Source organism: Gallus gallus, chromosome 1, assembly GCF_016699485.2.
Source record: "Gallus gallus isolate bGalGal1 chromosome 1, bGalGal1.mat.broiler.GRCg7b, whole genome shotgun sequence".
Classification (NCBI taxonomy): Eukaryota; Metazoa; Chordata; class Aves; order Galliformes; family Phasianidae; genus Gallus; species Gallus gallus.
In genome coordinates this window covers 31,257-49,385 of record NC_052532.1, presented here as the reverse complement: position 1 = coordinate 49,385, position 18,129 = coordinate 31,257, and the positions used below count along the sequence as shown (strand labels likewise).

The 18,129-nt window shown below is 45.6% G+C and overlaps 2 long non-coding RNA genes across 3 annotated transcripts; both read right to left on the bottom strand.

Moving 5' to 3' along the window:
* Positions 1-8,558: 8,558 nt before the first annotated feature.
* On the bottom strand, positions 8,559-10,775 carry LOC107049418. Of its 2 annotated transcripts, XR_003076330.3 has the most exons (3): positions 10,704-10,775; positions 10,035-10,130; positions 8,559-8,858 (listed from the first exon to the last, which is right to left on the bottom strand). It is a non-coding gene; the product is annotated as an uncharacterized LOC107049418 (long non-coding RNA). The 2 variants fall into 2 exon arrangements; XR_006939950.1 differs by having other exon boundaries at positions 10,035-10,775.
* A 3,912-nt stretch (positions 10,776-14,687) lies between these two features.
* Positions 14,688-17,588, bottom strand: LOC121106832. The gene is made up of 3 exons (XR_005839958.1): positions 17,526-17,588; positions 16,432-17,262; positions 14,688-15,843 (listed from the first exon to the last, which is right to left on the bottom strand). It is a non-coding gene; the product is annotated as an uncharacterized LOC121106832 (long non-coding RNA).
* Between the last annotated feature and the right edge of the window lie 541 nt (positions 17,589-18,129).

Genomic DNA, 18,129 nt, shown 5'->3' with positions numbered 1-18,129 from the left:
TCAGTAGAATTGGCACAAGAACTCAGTAAGGTAATTCTATGGGGTAGGGGAGAGTCTGGTACAGGACGGAACAAGTGTGCTAAGTGTTGAAAATATTGTCCTCCTATCGTCATAAAAGGCATAGAACATACCTAAAAACACAGGGTTTGTAACAGACATTGTATGAAAGTGTAATGTAGCAACAGCATGGGAAGGCTGTGAGCCTGAGAGGCTCAGCCAATGAGTGCCAGGAGAGGCTTCATCTGTATCAGATCTGGGGTATGTAATGGGATGGATTTCACTGATCAGGTGTGCAGTTTCTCCCTGGTCAGTAGGGCTGTGCACCCATTACTGCAATAGGGGATGAACTGCCTTTCACACAGATCTTGGCCTGATTAGAAATCTTTGATTTTGAGTGTGATGCCCCCGTGAGCCTTCCCTGCTGCAGGCTGGTGGGTTCCAGCTCTCCCAGAGTCTTTGCTTACAGAAGGAAATGCTTGAGATTGGAGATCCCTCCCCATTTGTGTGCCATGCTGTTGGACTCTATGGTAGATCCCCCTCCTCTTGTACTGGGGAGCCCAGAACTGCATGCAGTGCTGCAGCACAGCTCCACCAGTACTGAGGGGAAGGTTCACCAGCATGGACCTGCTCCTAGCATAACCGCAGATGTTGCCGGCCTCCTTTACTTCCTACAAGGGCAGATTCCTGCTGTTCTATGAAAGCCCTATTACAGATGTTTTAAAGCTCTCTTGGCTTTCACAAAACACTAAGAAACGCTCTCTGGATGAAAATGCAATAGTGCCAAAGCTGTAGGATGCTGCAGAGGCATGACCTGGCACCAACACTGCAGATAGTGGGAAAACCCATAAGAAGTTGAATGAGATACCTGAAGAACACAGGGCAAAAGAGTTCCAAAAGAGAAGGATCTTCATCCTGATTCTGATTCTGTGCTCAGAACTTGGAGAATCCATGAAGTTATGAAATATGTAGGAGACTGATCAGTGAGGTACCTTTTCTTGAAATACCAAGAGTAAGTTTCAACAGCTCAGTGTAGGCTGTGAGTGAGCACTGTAAGGTCTCACATAATCACAACCAGACAAAGGTGTAACACAGCGTGTAGTAGTACTGCTGACAAAATGAATCTATGAAGGTATGCAAGGTGTTCTGAGGTAACAGAAAATATTTCCCAAGTATTAATCAGGCTTTGGGGACAAGGAAGTGGCAAGCAAAGCTTCTTTAAAGTCAGCGTATTACTAACGTTCACAAGTACCCAGAGGCTATATTGTTAGGATCTGGTTGTTACTGGCAAATAAGTTCTAATGGTGCAGCTTAAACTTTATTGGTCCCTCTCAACAAAACTCAGTGGCATTTAGATGTTTGAGAAGCTTTCCATATAGCATTCCTACTTGTATTTCCAACTCTTCAGTATTTTCATAAATCATACATGTCAGAATAGTAATTTCCTTAGTTAATACTTTATTTATGTAAAGCAAAGAGCAAGCAAGTAGACTTAATGGCCTCAACCCTAAACAAGTATGAAGAACAGGTCTGTGCTGCTTGTCCTTGAGTTGTGCTTTTACCAGCTCTCGCTGTGTGGACTCGAGCACTAGTTTAGTTTCAATGTGTCAACACCTTTTAATTTTCCTTTCTCCTCAAAATTTAGTTATCTTTCTGTCAGCTCCCATTACATATATCTGCCCCAGTCCTAACAGAGGCTGGCCACTGTTTCTCTGTCAGTTTCCTGTTGCATTTAGGATTCCTTACTATTCTCCTGCCTGTTCTGCAGAATCATCTAACAGAACAAGTTACGAAGAAAGAGGTAGGGAGGAAAAAAATAGAATGGCATTCTCTATGAGAAATAATATTTCATACGTTAGAATTTTTAAGCAGTGAGTTGAAGAATTGTGTTTACATCAAGCTTTGAATAGAAAAAATATAAGCCCAGTTTAGTTATGGGCTCAGAGCAATGGCAATGTGGAAGAGCTAAGATTTAAACCTAACAGTAGCGCCAAGAACACATTGATGTACAGTGACCATAAGTTAAATTTGGAGCGTAAAAGAGGATCCTAGCAAAGAGAAAGCAGTAAGAACAGCCTCCCAGGCATAGCACACCAACCGATGTCAGATCTGACTCGTGTGACTGTGTGCAACCTGCCTGCCTGCAAAATGATGAGTTGGAACTCAGAGACGCAAAACGCACCTTCTGGCCCTGTGTGTGGGTACATCCATAAGCTTGGCACACAGTCCATGTACCTCTTTGTCCCCACAGCTTATCTGTTTGTTAAGCCTTCTTTCTGTCTCCCTCTCAGTTCCATCTGTGCTGAGCTGGAATAGAATTCCAGAATTCTCAGTATAAAAGCAACAATAACAACAGAATAATAATAGTATAGATTAGTTCAGTTTCAAAAATCCCACTAGTGAATCTTGCTTCTTCCCTGTTCTGCTGGGTCGTACCACCAGCTGTCATTCATTCACAGCAAGCAATATTAGCCAAAAAATAAAATACAATGAAAACGTGAGGTTACTTTTGTGTTCAATTCCTAAGTTAAAACTCAAGGCATGTAAAAACAAGCAGAAACTTCAATTATTCAGCCACTTGGGATGAGTGATCGTTACACTGCTCTGCTAGACGTTAATGAGACTGTTAGCAGTCTGCCACATTCAACCAGCTCTGCCATTTTCTAGGCTTACAGCAACTCAGATCAAGTCTCAGGGAGAAGCTGAACTCTTGGGAGAGGTTTGAATTCATGCAAGAAAGCAGAGCGAGCAAGCAGAAATCAGAGCTTGCACGATACTCCAGCAGCCCCAGTATGGGCCAGTTACTGCCCTCAGCTGCAGTGCTGGCATCTTTAGCTGATTTCTGATATCTAGCAGGCTGAAATTTCAACAGCTGAAACCAAACAGAGGCCTAGTATTGCAGCTGGAAGGGTCATACACAGAAGTTATTTAAGCTCTGATAGGAAACTGTAATTTGTTGGAACTGTATGTTATGTATACTTCTGTTAACTATTATCAAACTCAATTTATTATCCTTTTTTTTAAATTTAATCAATTAGTATCAAGCTCAACTGCTGTGCTGGTCATATAGCACCTGCAAAACCTCACTTTAAGGTATTCACTGTTTACATTAAAGTGTAAGGGATGTTAAGATAATGACCTTCCCCTTACCTCACTGCCGCTGTGTTGTTCTTAGGCTCATCTCAAGGCATAGGCCCGTGGGTCCCCCCACCCCATTAGTCACAGAACCAGGCTGAACCACTGACACACATTCTGCACACATCTCTCAGTTAATGCGACTGACCAGGCTGCCTCGCATTACAGCCTTTCCTCGCATTTGTTGGTCAGATCTGTGTCATTGATGTTCCTGTGAATGGCGTTTCTCCTTTTATGACATTTTGCATCTGAAACAATTAACGTTTACTAACATTTCTACCCTTCCCTTGAAATTCACTGAAAACATTTCCAGTTCTTTACCTACCTGAAGAGCAACAAAGTGATAACTTAAAGTTAGAAAAAAGTGATGGAGACTTCTGCCTTGGTCAGTCAGTGTTCTGATGAATGTATCCTTCTGGTTCATGCATTAAGGGCTGTGGGTCGTTGTAGCCCCTGTATGTAGCTTCTGGATGAGAAAGTCTCATCCAGGAAAAAGCCAATAATGTGGCTTATATACAGCACGGACCACTGTTCCTTTCGTGAAGGAAGACCTGCAGCACAATGCCGTGAGCCACAGCCCCTTTCTAGGTGTTAGTGGGCATTTGTGTGCAGAAAAGCTCAAACAGAACTATCCTCTGATACTGCTGCTTAGTTGTATGTCATTGTGGTTGGTGCTCACGTTCTCATACATTGCTGATGCAGACTAAAGGTATAACTGCTTAACAGAAAAAATCAAGCTTTGGAGACATACTGTTTTATGAGGGATGTCCTAACACCTCTGTCAACTCCTATGTTTCCTTCCTAGTTCTGCAGATCTCAGATGTTATTTGTATTAATGATCAGTGCTTGCCTTTTGCATTCAACAAAGCTAATAGCATCTGAAGAGTCTGTGGGAGAGTCCTCTCTAAGTGTACCTGGCCATTAGGGGCAATACGTTAGTAAGTGATGGGAACCAGTCCTGGTCAGACCCACCAATCAGCAGGGCTGTGTGAGAGCCCAGTTCCCTCAGTCTTTCTTCATAGGAGAGGTGCCATGTCATTTGATTAACAAATCCCACACTGTAGAGAGCTCAGGTTGTTAGGCACCCTGAAAGGAAACAGAACCAACTGCTGAATTCTGAAGGCAATCTGTGGGTTCCTACATTCTCATTCTGGAGGAGGAAATTCTAATAGCAAATGCAGAACAACTCTTTTCGTGGACATGAGAAGAGCTGGCATTTAATAACATTCATTTCTATTAAATCTAACAATGTGTTTACATTTCTACTACAGGTAGTGCTGGGAGCAGCCAGTTGATGGTCTAGAGACATAAATCTAGCCCATTGGCAAGAAAATCTCCTTAAACTCTGTATGCTGTCATATTATACAATCAGGCTACAGCACCAAGTGTAGAACCAAATCCACAAAATACTGGTAGACAAAGCAGCCAAAAAAGGGACAATATTCAGCAGCCAGGCCTTTCCACCCACAGCAGAGCTCAGCATGTTCTGCCATCAGAAAAGCAAGGCCTCTTGTCATGCTCAACCATGTCCCTTCTCAGTGTATTCTAGCACCATTTATACCTACTGTTATCCTCCTGTAGAGTCCATCACATTGTCATCATCAAAAGGAAGAAAACCACACAGCAGAGCATACAGCAGTACACCCACGCTCCGAATATCTGCCTAAAAAATAAAAGGACAAGTTTACAAACCTGAAGCACCTAAGATGGCTTACTGACAGATTGTATTGTCTGCCCTTGCCAAAGCCCACATGTACCCCATGAAAAGCTGGCTCTTTCCCTCAGGAAAAAAACCTTACAGTCCCAGAGAAAGCATATAACCCTAATTCAATTGTTCTTCCACTCAACTTAGAGCACTACTAAAACCAGTATCCTTATCTTAGCTCATCACACTGCTGCAGTACCTTTTATCTACAAGGATTTCACTGGCAAAAATGAAATCAAACCCATCACAAGGGATTTGGCACAGTTATGTGTTAATGGCTACAATGAGAGATGTCAGCACCTGTGAGGCTCTGCTGCTGTTCTGTTTATGTATAGGCACAACAAGGTTCATACACCTCACAATGCAATTCTCACTTTGCCTGTAAAGAAAAAGGAGGCTTGAAAAGCAGTCTGTGGAAAACAAACAAACAAAGCAAGAATTAGAGTCCAACAGCAGTGGTGCAGTGGCACCTGAAAGAATCACCATCTTCAACAGCAAAGCAATTCAAGAAGGGTGTTCCAAACTAGAACAATTTGGACAGATTAACAACTGCAAGTAGTGGGTTCCAAAGTTCTAGACATGAAATCAAAGCTGGAAAAACTCTTCACATGTTCATCTCTCAATTTGTAGTACATTGTGCATTACAGTGGAAGCTAGTCTTCATAAACAGCTTGTAAGCTAAAGACAAGTCTGACAGAACATGTAAGATCCTGAGACTGCACAAAAATTTGACAAATAATGGATAATTAACAGAGCAAATTGCTCTTTTAAGGACTTTGTAGTAGAAAGAGATCTTTGAAGTTGCTGTTTTGTAGAGCCCTAAAGCAGGGAACAACTGGTGGAGACAGTTCAGGACGGGCCAGAGACAAACCAGCCAGCTGTGTGAACTGCGGCCATTGACAGCTGCTGAGAACTGCTGAGCAATGCAAGCCATCAGAATTTGGGAGGGAAACCAAGTGAGTGTATCCACTGCCTTTAAATGCTCTGTGGGGAGAGGAGAGGAAAAAAACAAAGCCAAAAAACCAAAACCGGTGTACACACCCCTGAGCCAATGTACACTTTGCCCTGGATTAGCTCTGGTGCTGCATAAGCTGGGCTTGCACAGCATGTATTAGGTGGTAATCAAAGCCTCCCTGGAATAACACAGAAAATAGAGAGAATAATCTGCTTTAACAGTTTATGTCTTCTGATAATGACACTTCAGAGGCTTCTTCTGCTGTGTATATTTTCCTTCATTGTATATTTTGCTTTCATTCGGTAGGTGACCTCACTAAGACCATGACTACTGTATAAATGTACAGATCCCAAGCTGCTCACTTATGCAGTATCCTTGGCATGATGCATTATTTTCCTCAGCTGGTCATCTTATAAGATGAACTGTCTGTGCAAACACAAAACTTGGTAAGAAGTGATGCAAGAGCTATTGGGTTTGAGGCTCATTGGTCATTTAGAACAATATTTAATGCAATAACTTTACAAACTTTATGAAGAAACACTGATATAATACTTCCTTATTCAGTGTATCCTATTACTTCACTTTGGTTTTGTTCTGAACAGGTCAGAGCAAGATTACTTTATACCATTGAGATGACAAGCAGTTGGTCCTGATTACCTGAAAGAGGCTCTACCTTTGGCCAGGAAAAATAATTTGAGGACAAGTAATTCTCTTTGAATCACTGGGGTAGTGACAGAAAACAGTCATACACTGAATCAGCTGACTGGATATAAGGAAAAAAATTCTCAAGCACTGAACAGATTGCCCAGAGAGAGCATGCAGCCTCATCCCTGGGAGAGGTTAAGAGTGGAAAAAGCTCTGAGAAACTTGATTTCACACTGCTTGGAGCAGCAGGTTCGGGCACAAATCTCTAGAAGTCACCTCCATACCAAGTTACAGTCTGAACCTATGAATCCATCAGCTTTTCTGCTGAAAGCCAGTTCCTTCCAAAAGGTATAGACAATGCTTTATTTTTCAGAGGGGAAAGGTTCTTTAGGTTTTTAGGGATTTCATAAGATGCCTAGGAAAATGCTTGTGATGTAATGATTTGTTTTACTCATGATATCAGCAACTTAAAAAATGCAAAGTTCTAACCCATTTGTGGAGAAATACTCAGACCTTCCAGTACCTAACCTGTGCTTAAAGTTTTCAGTGGCAGAAAATGTATAGGATGAGGCCAGAGGCATGCATCTCACCCCACACCTGCTGTGTACCACCATTTCTTTAAGGGATCACTCTTCCTTGAGGCACAAAAATAGAGCAGTTTACACAACAGAGTGACACCACAAGGGGTTCTCTCTAGATACAAACTGCAACAAAGAGCATAAGGAAAATGTGAAACCAACACTCATATCAGATCTGTGTCTCTGCTCCACTCCCATTGGGAGCATGATGTTTTACTCCCCTTTCAGAAGAATATACTTCTTCAAGGATAACAAAATCCAGCTCAGCTGCAGAATGCAGTATCGAATAGAAGTAATTAACATTTTCTGTAGTGAAAGAATTCTAAGCACAAGATAATGAAGGGTGTCTGAGTTTCAGCTGGGGTGGAATTGTTTTCTTCAGTGTCTATGATACCATGATTTCGTTCTAGAAAAAAAACGTGGATAGCACACTGATGCTTTTAGTTGCTGCTAGGCTGTGTTGTACAGAGCCAAAGCCATTCTCAGCTGAGAGTCCAAGGAAGTGAGAGGGAACAGAATTAGGATAGCTGACTTAAACTGGCCGAAGAGATATTCCATACCATATGACATATTGTGTAAGGAGTTTTAAAGGGGGTGGGAGTTCATCTGGATCTCTTCCACTGCTAGGAGGCTAACTGGACACTGATTAGTAGGTGGTGGGCAATTGCTTTTGCATTCCTCATAACTGTTATCATTTTCCTCTTCCTTATCTCAGTAAATAATTTTATCTCAACCCACAAGTTCTACTTTGTGTTGGTTTTTTCCCCTTCAGTTCTCTCCTGCATCCCACTGGAAAGGAGTGGAGTGAGTGGAGTACTGTGTGATGCTTAGCCACCTGCCAGGTTAAACCACAATAAAGGGATAACTTACTGTCTCCCAATGGAAAAATAAAAACACATTCATTATTATTTATGAAAGACTGACTACAGTTCAGGCATACTGGTTTGAGGTTTCTGTGGGCGTAACCCTGACTGTGAACAAAAGCAATTGCTGAAAAATCTGTGGAAAAAAAGCTTCCTCCTCCAAAAGGTGATCCTTAGAAACAATAGAATCATAGAATCGCTAAGGTTGGAAAAGACCCACAGGATCATCCAGTCCAACCGTTCGCCCTTCACCAATGGTTCCCGCTCAGCCATGTCCCTCAACACAGCATCCAAACACTCTTTGAACACCACCAGGCTCGGTGACTCCACCACCTCTCTGGGCAGCCCATTCCAGCGCCGCACCACCCTTTCAGACAAGTAGTATTTCCTAACGTCCAGCCTGAATTTTCCCTGGCGCAGCTTGAAGCCATTCCCTCTAGTCCTATCACTAGTCACACGAGAGAAGAGGCTGACTCCCAGCTCACTACAACCTCCCTTCAGGTAGTTATAGAGAGCAATGAGGTCTCCCCTGAGCCTCCTCTTCTCCAGACTCAACAATCCCAGCTTCTTCAGCCACTCCTCCTAAGGCCTGTGCTCCAGACCCCTCACCAACCCTCAATTGGTTGATTACCAATGTAATCAAACAGCTCCCCTCCAGGACAATACTGCAATGAGAAAGGTAAAGTTGTCTGAAAATGTATTTAGAATGTATCAGAGAAAGATAAGTAACAAGAGCAGGGAAAGCACTGCACAGCACTGCAGGACAGTCTTCCATCCCGGTGCTCCATCAGAGCAGTACATGAGTGTTCCAGTTCTGCCATGGGCCATCACTGTAGCAGACCAAACAAGCTAAGAAATCTGACCAGTTTTGTAACTGAAGCACAGCACTCATGTCATGGGTGGCACAAATCACTCAAGAGGTGACAGCAACGTGGGGTGCTGTGGTGTCCTGCAGGCCTTGCAGATGCTACTTTTAAAAACTGAAATGGAAGTTAGGAATTAAAACCAGTTCAGTTACTGGGAATGCTGATGAGTGGCTTTTACAAGAAGACAGAATATATAACATTTTCTACTTAATTTTCAAACCAATGAATCTCGAACTCCCATTCACCACTGAGATATTTAAGAATCAGTTCATTTCAGCTTTATTTTTATATTATTGTCTACTGCTAAAGATAAAAACAGTAACCTTAAGCGTGGCAGAAACACTATTTCTTACCTCTAAGATCATGAATATTTTCTTTGATGTCTCTATTACATGATACAGTCAGCAAACATGTTGATGACTTAAGTTCTTCATGGCATCAATTTCTGATTTAACATGAGGCAAGTCATCCTTAAGAGACCATAAAAGCAAGCTACGAAATTGCTAACTAACGTGACATACCAGGTACCACATCTGACTATTGTGGAACATTAAATGTCAAAGCATGTATGGGACAGTGCACAATTCAACATCAACTCAGCAATGGCTGACATTACTCCCATAGAAGTTCTGGAACACAGATCAGCGAAAGCTGAAATGTAAACTATCTAGTATTTCCATTAGCTTTTGGTTAAGGTTGATGTAATAATGTTGAACTTTCTCCATCTTGCAGCCAGAGAGTATTGCCCTCTGAACAACAAGGAACAAGATTTGTGGTTCTGTTAAACATTTCCCAATCCTACAGCAGCCTTCAAAAGGCAATGAGACTAGTCAGCTGCATTTCTATATACCACCTCCCTGTGTTCTTGAGAATTCCACAACTCCAACAGAAGATGTTGTCATATTTAAATATCTTTTGGCTTACCCCTAAAGCAACTTTGTCCATGATTTTTATTGCAACTTTTTCACCAGTAAGAAGATGCTATCCAAGTTTTACCTTTGCAAAACCACCTAAAATTCAAAATACAGATGCTTAAAGTTGAGTGTGAATTCTTCTCTAATATAATATTACAGGTAAAGCAGAGTACCTAGCATACATTGTGTGTAATGTTTTAATTAGAGGAAGAGGTGGTCAGCATAATCAACTTCCAACCAGTCTCAAAAATCAGTTTCAAGTTTATACACGTGAAACCTCTGATCCCATAAGAGCAGTTAATCTATTCTCAGATAAATTCTAGAGTGGTGAGTCAGACTGGGAGGCGTGCTGTTTTTGTGCAAGGATTATGCTTACCCGTCCCAATTGTTTCATGTAATTCATAGTATACGAGAACTTCCTCATAGTCGCTGTCATCCTGAAATCTGCAAGAACTGGAGATCCTACGAGCACCTGCAGTGAAGAAGTGCCAGCAGGTTCACATCCTGCTTAGGACACATTCTTAGAGGCAGAAGGGACACTTGTGGCAGCTCCAGCACTGCACATCTCCTCACCAAGGTGCATCCCCCCTCACCTAGCAATAATAAAACGCACTGCATGACGCCGACTTCCCTTACATTAACAGTATAGGACACCCTTCAGGGCTTCATCCCGCAGAGCAGCGGCAGGGTTGGACTACAGCTTTAGGGGGCAGCGAAAGCCTTTCCCTGTAGGGCTACAGCGTCCCAGCAGTGCTCTGTCTGTTAGGAGGGCTTTGCCTCTGCCGCAGCTCAGCAGAGCCCACGCCGCGTGCCGCTCTGGCACGGAGCGCAGCCCGACCCCTCTGCAGGCCGCCCGGCGCCCGAGGAAGGGCCGCTCCCGCCCGGGTGAGTCCCGCTGCCACAGTGCAGACACACGGAGCGCTACTCCGAGCCCCCCAAGCCCCCTTTCCAGGGCTACCCGGCCTCCGCCGCACACCGAAACTGCGCTCCGACGGCTCCCGGGACTGCAGCACCAGGCCGGGCCAAAAGCGAGCGGAGCACCCACCAGCTCCACAGAGCGCGACCCAGCGCAGCAGTCCACGTTCGAACTTCGCTGCCGGAACGCTCACTTCCGGCCAAGAGAGAGGAGGAACCAATCACCGCCGCACCGAAGCCGGAACTGCTGTGGTCACGCAATGCATGACGGGAGGAAGGTAAGACGGGATACAGTGTGGTGCCACAGCGGTGCCATGTTAGGTGGGTCTCCCTCTCCGCTGGAGCGCCGGAGAGAGAGACGGAATGCGGTGGTGAAACTGAATTTGTGCAACCCACGGAGGCCGTGATCATCACCTAACACATGCTGTGCAAGCTCAGCTTATGCAGCACCAGAGCTAATCCAGGGCAAAACGTACGTTGGGGCTCAGGGACATGTAGACTGGTTTTGTTTTTTTGGCTTTGTTTTTTCCTCTCTCCTCTCCCCACAGAGTATTTAAAGGCAGTGGAGCTCAGATACACTCAGTTGGTTTCCCTCCTGAATTCTGCTGGCTTGCACTGCTCAGCAGTTCTCAGCAGCTGTCAATGGCCACAGTTCACACAGCTGGCTGGTTTGTCTCTGGCCCGTCCTGAGCCGTCCCCACCAGTTCTGCTTTAGGGCTCTACAAAACAAAACTTGCTCTGACGTTCAGCACTTTTCCTGCCTCCGAAGTATGCTCTCAAAAGGGCCTCTCTCTTAACACCCTGCAGGGAGCCCTGATTGCAGGACTGGGGGCCTTTTCTGCAGGCCAAGAGCAATTTCACAGCACAGAGGAGGTGTTTGTGGTTGGCAGACCTGGCTTTTGGCTAGACAGAAATGTGCTGTGGCTGCAGGACCTCCAGCCTCCCACAGACTTAATCCCTGGTGAGAAAGCGGAGACTACCGTCCATTTCCATCCATTTCCACCCCATGTCTGGCAGGGTGTGTTCTGCTCCTCGGGGAGGGCTCAAGGTAGAGAATTGTCTGCAAAGCGCAGGGGACAGCCTGAGTTTCTCTAAAGGAAACCACACCCCAAGAGCCGTTTCTCTAAATGACCTTAATATAGCATGTTCCACAGTAAGCAGCATAAGTATTTAGTAATAAAGAAAAGTATAAGGGGTGAACTTCAAAAATAATTCAAAGGTAACACAGGAAACAGTTTCATTTTTGTCCGTACTGTACTTCTAATAATTTACTTCTATACTTCTATAAAAACAGAGGAGTCACGAACTCTACCAGTTACTACTACATATATATGTGATTGTATTAGCATGAGGAACAAGCAAGCAGCATTCTATTTTTGTTTAAGTAATCCCATTGTGATAATTTGGTTATATACCATTCCTAAGTGGATTCATTTGATACTGGGACTATCTGTATGTATTTCTGTCCACATTGCATTTTTTTTTTCCTGAACGAATTCCTTATGCCTTCTCTCAGTTTCCATGGTGGCACTGCGGTCTAACAAGCATTAATTTTGTTGGCTTGTTTAAATAGAGAAACCTTTAAAAAAGAAGTGCCAAAGCAGTTTTTTTCAGGTTTCAACACTGAGAAATTTTAATTATGTGGTGAGGACTTCAGTCATTTAATCATTTGGGAGAGAGTGACTAAAGCAGCTAAGGAGACTGAAAGCCACAAAAGATAGTCCATTTCTTTGCGTGGATACATATTCAGGCCTGGCAGTGTAAATGACAGAAGCAGCAAAGCAACTTCAGTCTCATTAATTGCTGAAGTAAACCTGCCCTCTGATTCACATGGTGGGAAAAGGCTATGATAACTCAAATCTGACAGTTACTGCTGTTTTTGGAGTTATCTGAACACGAAGAATCAGTGCTATTCTGCAAAGCAAACTAACTGCTCCTGAACTGGAAACGTCAGCAACGTCAGTAATGAAGAGCTCATACAGCTACTGTGAAGGATTTCCAGACCTGATTTGATATCTATGCAGCACTGTACTCCAAGTAGGGACCTCAGGTTTGTACTGTTAGTACAAATAACTATGTCAGGTCAGCATTAATTAAAGATAGTGTGCTCATTTGTACATTGCAGAACTGGGCTAGGGAACAGGGATGACACAGTGATGCAATACAACCAAATTTTTGACCCAGGACATGAACACTATGCAGGTAAGCACACAATCCTCGATTCCTTTGAAGACTTTACTTCCCCAAAATACCCAAAAGTGCTACAAAATCAAAGCAGATAAAAATATAGCCTTTTGTTTTTTTCATAATGTACATACTTAATGTTGACCTGGTTATATTACCTTCCATCTGTTTGGAATAGAAAAGCACACACAGTGTTTGTAAACTTCATGCTTTTGAAAATAATATGCTCAAACTGGCTATCTTGAAAAGACTGATTATGAAGACTTACAGCAGCTGGATAGCAGAATATAATCCTGATGAATGGCAACAGAAAGAGTACTACAAAACTTGCAAGGATAGATCAAAGACACTTAGAGCCTAGTGAGACTCAGACAAATAAATGACATGGGCTTAGCAATTGGAGAACCAGACAAGACAACCTGCATACCCTCCAACTGGAGGGTCTTCATCTGGCCTGTAACAGAATTGAAGATGAAACTTACATAGTCAGAAATAATGCAGACATGGGCAAATAAAGGCAGCATGTCCAGCACTGACCCAACATCAGCCAGCTTGTACAGTCAATGAATGTGTTCACAGATCTCATCCAGTAGCTTATGCACTGTTCTAAAAAAAACCTCACTGATTTAGCTGCTACCTATTGCCTCCTTATGTATCTTATGGAAATAAAGCAACAGTTAATAATGTTCATTCTGTGTGTGTTAGGATGGGAAAGTACTTCATAAAATGCAATCACCTCTATCAAATGCAGGCAAATACCTGAATTTCTGTGAAGGTTTTATTGTATAAAATCTCAACCTCAGATCAATTATTGCAAGCAGACACAAGACAGCTCAAATACCAACAGCTCCTAAGAAAGCTTTGCAAAGGGAATTAACTAAAAATACAGCTGTGGAGTCAAGAATGTTTTTGTAACATCTTCAGTGTGACTGTAATTCCCTCAGGCCTCATGTTAATAAAGTGCAAAAACAAATAAAAACCACCACCTGGGTTCTAAAAAGAAAATTGCTTTGTTTTATCTGGGGAGGGTGGGAAGGAGCTTTGGGTTAGAGGCACGTCCCGTACGGGAGCATCCTGATGGCACACGTGGGATCAGCAGGTCTGTCAGAGAAGTGGGTGAAGTTGCATACTGGGCTGCAGCAGAGGAAGGGGAGGAGATCCCAGCGTGGCTCTGCACGATACTCTGTCACACTGGGCAGCTTGTTCCTAGTTAAGCAGTGGGATCAGACAAGGAGCAGGAGAGAAGGAAATCAAGGATGGCAGGGCACCATCAAACACAGTCGGTGCGTCTCTGTGCAGTCTCGCAGACCCAGAACTTCCTGGCTTGTTTCTGCTTTTGTAGCATTTGTGTGCTGCAGGGTGAGCAAAAGGTTCTGCTGCTTGATTCTTCTACTGCAAGAGCCACCTACAGGTAAATGGCAGCTAACCTGCAGACCAAGCAGTACTGCCTGGCGTTGGACAGGGTGAGCTCCTCCTGCCGCAGCTGGATGGTGATACTGACAGGGCTGGAGATGCTCTGCAGGGCCAGCTCGTAGCTGGGAGACAGGAATGGACACGGTGGGAGGAGAGAGCTATTGGGGAGCAGGCGAGGCATCCAAGAGCATCCAAAAGCCCTGAACAGCATCACGAAGCCACAGCCAGCAAGCTTGGGATGACCATGAGCAGCATCCAGGATGCTAGAGATTGTTTGCTACCATACACAATGGGAGCAGAACTCTTGCTGCAGGCATCCCATGGCCAGACAAATTGGGAACAAACCCAGAGCTCTGCTGCATGCACAGCCCACAGCCATAGCCTTGCAAGCTGAGGTGCCTTGCTGTTTGTTGCATTCATCCCAATCCCTGTGAATGAAGACTCAGAATGCAGTCAAGGCGTTGATCCAGCACCAGCGTGCTTTTATTCATTAAAAGCCAGGAGGGCGTGAGGGGTCTGGTGGACACATGGGACACATCCTCTCTTGTTCAGGAGAGAGGGGCTCAGAGCTCGTGCTGCTGCCCAGTGCCTGGGACTGGAGCTCTGATTCTAAGTCCCCTTCCACAAGGCTCGGCTCCTCCTCGCTGACACTGACCTGATCCCGCATGGAGGTGCTGCTGTCGGGGCACTCGGGCTGTGCTTGGGCTGGGCTGCACTGCAATGGCGCCCCGTCACAGTCCAGCTCAGTGACTGCTGTGTTCTGGCAGGCTCAGGTCAGCGTCTTCAGCACAGCCGGGAGAGAATGAGGGCTTCCACTTGAATGATCACCTTCATTCCATCACTGGTGTTATATGGAAGGCTATCATCCGAGCTGCAGCGATTCGTGCTTCCTAGCAGCTCTGCATTGATGGAAGCACACAGTGAACCATCGCTATTACGCTCTGGCTCTTCTACGTGGACGAAGGGCTCGATTCACCTAGGAAGGAGTAGATACACAGGCGTTAGTGTCAAACTTTCACACGCTGAATTATGAGAGTGGTTCTTGAGATTTGGTTATGTAGCGGCAGCAGGACAAAGCCAATAGGACAATAGCAACAGTAGTACCACTATCTTGAAAGGAACTGCTGTGCTTTTGTTGTTTTTCTTTCTCTTTTGTTTGGACTCCAAAGCCCTTGCACAAAACCTTCACGCTGTTGCAGTGTTACAGAGTTTAAATGTGTGCCTGCTGATACAATGGAAACCTGGAGCCACAACGGCTCCATAATAAAAGTCATAAGGAATCATGCTGAAACATATTGCAGTGGTGCCCATCTCCTGTCTTTCAAAAACTACTTGGGGAAAGGCACGAGACGGGGGTCCTCCAGCAGGTCCAGATCTTGACTTCACAAGAGACTCATCTGGGAAAGAAAGACAGGGCTGAACTGAAGATGTTAGGCACGGGCTTGAATGCTAGAAGGAGGTACAAGCCCACTGAAAGCATGAATTCGATGGCGCTGACAAGCAGTGTTTTGAAAGCGGGATGTGCACCCTTACCTGCCAGGACCACGACCTCTGTTTCTGAGGGCTCCCTGGCACTTGCGCTGCAGTTGGCGTTTGGCCACAGAGGATGGCTTCTCTCAGGCCTGAAGCAGGAACACCAACTGCCAGCTGCTGGTTCCTTCATCTTGCTTGGTCTGGAGAGAGAAAACAGTGACTGGCGTGAGTCGTGCATGGGGCAGGGTGAGGGAAGAGCCGCCCTGAGCTCTTGCCAACACTTGCTTGTTCCTAGCACTGCCTGGTTCCTGCTGAACACAGCTTAGAAGCTCGCTCTGTGTCACACAGTTGAGGATGGTTCCATTCCTAGAGCTCAGCCCTGGAGTCTTGCTGGCTTCATTCCCCTCAACCATGTCAAGCAAGATGCAGAGCACGCGAGCAAAGGCTGCACAGCTGTCCAGGACAGCATCTAAGGCAGGGCTTTGATTGAGCTGGCAGGCGTAACTACTTTCTGAGGAACCGTGCAGCCATGGAGGAAGTTCAAAAGCATCTCTGTCACTTACATTAGTAGTAGGCCCCCTTTGGTGGCTAAACTGAGCCCGTCGGGCAACTGTGTGTTAGTTGAATCTCAGAGTCCAAAGGGAGTGGAGATTGAGTACAACACCACACGCACCATTAACGTCACGTAGCTTCTGCAAGTTTGGGCACTAGCAGTAGTGGAGAAAAACCCACAAAAGCCCACCCAACCACGTCTGATAGGAAGGTGCTGGAAAGAAAGTCCTCTTTACCTTTCAGATGGAAAGTCGATGACTGCGTGGATTTTACCCCCTGCAGCTGCGGGGCCTTCTTCCACTTCGATGTCCCTGCTGTCTGCCAGTGCGGGAGAGCTGCTGTGGCCTCGCCTCTGTGCCTGTGCCTCCTCCACGGTGAGCAGCTTGGTGGCGGGAGAAGACACCCGCACAGACTCAGGCCCTGATGGAGAACTGTGCCCTGGAAGGGAAGACCACAGCTAAGAGGGAGGATCAGAAAGCAGCAGCACAGCCATCACAGTTCTGGGGGAGGTGCTGCCCGCTTCTCAGACTTGCTTATCCGAGCCACTGGAAGAAGAGGAGGTCAAAAGAACCGTGTGGTCAGAGGTACGTTCATGGCAAAGAACATGGTCATCATTCACAGCAGCTCACTGTATCGAAACAGGCAAACAAAAACCCAAGAAGAGGGGGGCAGGGAACTCAGAAAGCTTTGCTGCCACGCTTTCATCAAGCTTCACCTGCGTGCAAAACATCATCGTGACAGGGACGGTTTTCTCCTTCTCAAGTTTGGGCTTGGACATTCTCAGCATCCAGCCACAGGATGCTATATTCTAATCTACGCCCACAAGCCTGCTGGCCCCTCGATAGTAAAAGCATCTTTCAGCGATCTTGGAGAAGGTCAAGGTGTCTGATCAAGACAAAGCTAATGCAGGAAGGCGCTCACCTGCTCCATCTCCGATGCCTGATGTGGATCTGGAGCAGAAGAGGACGTCTGTGTGGCTGATGATGAATTCTACCACGTCCAACTGCCTCTGCAGTTCCATGCAGGCAGCTTGTCCGCTGGCGCAGGCAGACTCGTTCTGCTGGGATCTGTAGAAAAGGCAGACTGAAGAAGTCATGGATACCAGATCATTTCCCCATGTCTGGATTTGGCCAGCCAAAAGCTGTCCAATTGGGCTCTGGAGTCTTCCTGCCCGCAGTGGGCAATCAGTGATGCCACTGAAGAAATTCTCCTGGATGATCAAGGACACACCAGCCCCATCTAAACAAGACAGCAGAAATCGTCCTCTAGAAAGTGTGCCCGTGGGGAGAACAGATCTAAGCCGTGTGCTGAAATGGAAAAAGAAGTTTACCTGAAGAGGTTGGGAGCCCACACAATCGCTAAGTTCTTAGCGGGCATGTTTGTGGCACAGCAGCTCCCAGCGAGACAAGCCAAGTGTCTCATCAGGTACGCCAGTGTCCTGGAAAGCAAGAGGCAAACCTTCAGCACCAGTGAGCACGCCGTGCTGCAATTCACAAAACAAACCTCAAGACATGCCACTGCTTGTTCTTGCTACTGTCACGGAATAGGAAGCAGATCAAGCTTTCCCAGGTGCCACGTTGCAGCACCAAGCCCCAGCACAGCACAGACGCAGCCGTCAGCTGCACCAGCCGTGCCCCCGTGCCCAGGAACTGACCCAATCCATCAACCCCACGGATCCAGCAACCACTTCAACACACACACAGGCATCATGTTGCGAGCATGAGACAAAGCCTGCCATTGCATCATCGCCCTCTGAAATGCAGCAGGGCTGAGCTCACCAGACTGAGGGCAGCAGTTTTCTGACCTGTAGTGAGGCGCGGGCAGCTGCTGGATGACCTCCTGCATTCTGAGCAACCGCTCCTCATCTGTAGCGGCACAAACAGCATCCTGGAAGAAAGCAGAGAGGGATTTAGACACAGATCAGTAGAGATACC